The sequence below is a fragment of the Festucalex cinctus genome, unplaced genomic scaffold (assembly GCF_051991245.1).
Source record: "Festucalex cinctus isolate MCC-2025b unplaced genomic scaffold, RoL_Fcin_1.0 HiC_scaffold_51, whole genome shotgun sequence".
NCBI lineage: Eukaryota > Metazoa > Chordata > Actinopteri > Syngnathiformes > Syngnathidae > Festucalex > Festucalex cinctus.
This window is the reverse complement of record NW_027520298.1, coordinates 7,033-9,164: the sequence shown is the minus strand read 5'-3', so window position 1 is coordinate 9,164 and position 2,132 is coordinate 7,033. Positions and strand designations below refer to the sequence as shown.

The window sequence follows — 2,132 nt, the reverse complement described above, 5'->3', positions numbered from 1 at the left end:
AACAGGTGCCCAAGCAATTAACTCTTTCAATCCCACGCATTTTCTGACAAGGTAACTCCAGAATCCCACCAGATTTCGCATATTTTCACCCATTTTCAATGCTTATTAGAATATTGTGTGCTATGACTAAATAGACATTGTGGGTGTCGTTTGAAAGATTGGGGTTTCCTCTTTCATTAGAAAAAAAAAAAGTATGATTCTACCTTATTCTGTTCTTTAGTAATCATAATTTGAAAATGGCTTGATTTGACATAATTCAAGAATCTCGGGCAAAATAAGGAGAAATGAAGCTTTTTGTGAAATGATGCATTTTCTGCAAAACAGTGACTTTTACAGTAATATTTTTTGGTTTAGTGACATCTCAAATATCTCAACAATCCTTGCCTTCCATAAAACATGAAAAAAAAATGAAAATGTGTTTTTGATAGCAAAATAAGGATTTATTTACATATCTGATAGCGTGTGTAAACAGCAATATTTTCACATTTCACAAACTATTTACAAAATGTTGATTATTTACAGGAATGTTTGTGCATGTGTGTGGGTGTGCGTGTGCGTGCTCGTGTGTGCGTGCTCGTGCGTGCTCGTGCGTGTGCGCTATTTACGTACTATACAGGGAAATAACAGCTCCATTTTCACATTTGATAAACTATTTACAAATTTGGTGTTATTTACAAAATATGCATGCATGAGTGGGTGCATGGCTTTTGTTTTGAAACCCAATAGTGTCTTTTGTGTGATCGCGTGTGAAGCTTTCTTCTGCGTTCAGGGGGACACTGCAAGATGTTCACAGTTCTGCCAGTGTAGTAGCTGCTTCTGTAAATTACAGAAAATACTGTGATCAAGATGTCATTTTGATTATTGTTGCAAGGTATTGTGATTTTTTTTTACCTCTCGGTCGCACTGCGTGTGACTGCGAAGGGGCCATTTGTGTACGCTGCCCCAACTGTAATCGAATGTTGTGCAACATGCGTTAGTTAGTACGAGGTTACAGACATTGCACATACAGTATACAGAAGCATGTCTGTGAATATTCTCATCCATCCAAGTCATTTCATCCCTGTCACATGCAATATACTGAACTAGTACAATTGTGATCACTCGATTTACAGAATGCTAAACGTTAGCTTACCTCCGGGGCTTCCAGAAGCTTCCGGGGAGAAATCGCTGCTGCTGCTACCTTTGCCACACTTGAATTGATCTGTTCAACTGGTGAAGGCGGCTCGAGTTCGCCAAATTCGTCATGGATTCCTCGTCAGATGACGTGGACTGGTCAGAGATACGACGATGCAAACTTTCACTCCGTGTCTCAGAGAACCCCGGAGGCGGTGGCTTCTGAAGTGGGCACCCGTGATGTTTTTGTCGCTTTTCACACTCTCTTATGCAGAATCCGGCTCCTTGATCTTTCTATTCGTCATCTCTTGACCGATCGTGACAAACGCTCTGCTCAAAAGCGTGAGCTTTTGTTTTTAGCGGCCTCCGGTTAGCCGCCGTTAGCACTCGTCTTTTCTCCTCCAGCCCCCACTCCACAACACTCCTAGGAAATCACATCCTTCTCGTGTAAAGAGACCATCACTGCCATCAAGAGGGCACAGTTCGTCACTACAGTGCTTCACGGGCTTAATATTCAGAGGGAAACTGCCCAAGAGTCTCAGCCACCCATTCATAAAAAAAAACACGTTTGACGAACTAGTTCGTCTTCGGGTGACGCCCACCGGATGTCACATGACGAACTAGTTCGTCGGCGGATTGCAAAGAGTTAAGTGCTAGAATCATCATCCGGATGCCAAAATAAACTAAATACAGCAAAAGATTTGAGTGCACAACGTTTGGTTTAGATTTGACAGCCATAATCAGCAATTGTGTACATTTGAGCTGAATGTGTCAAAATCTTAAAAATTAACAGGTGCCCAAGCAATTTCATGCTAGAATCATCATCCGGATGCCAAAATAAACTAAATACAGCAAAAGATTTGAGTGCACAACATTTGGTTTAGGTTTGACAGCCATAATCACCTTTTTATTGCTTTAAATGCGTTTTTAGCGCATGATTGTACATTTGAGCTGAATGTGTCAAAATCTTAAAAATTAACAGGTGCCCAAGCAATTTCATGCTAGACATCATCCGGATG

General features: G+C 41.0%; 1 long non-coding RNA gene across 1 annotated transcript; it reads right to left on the bottom strand.

Moving 5' to 3' along the window:
• Window positions 1-464: 464 nt before the first annotated feature.
• On the bottom strand, window positions 465-1,241 carry LOC144011116 (uncharacterized). Its single transcript, XR_013281487.1, has 3 exons — window positions 1,133-1,241; window positions 892-946; window positions 465-816 (listed from the first exon to the last, which is right to left on the bottom strand). It is a non-coding gene; the product is annotated as an uncharacterized LOC144011116 (long non-coding RNA).
• Window positions 1,242-2,132: the final 891 nt, after the last annotated feature.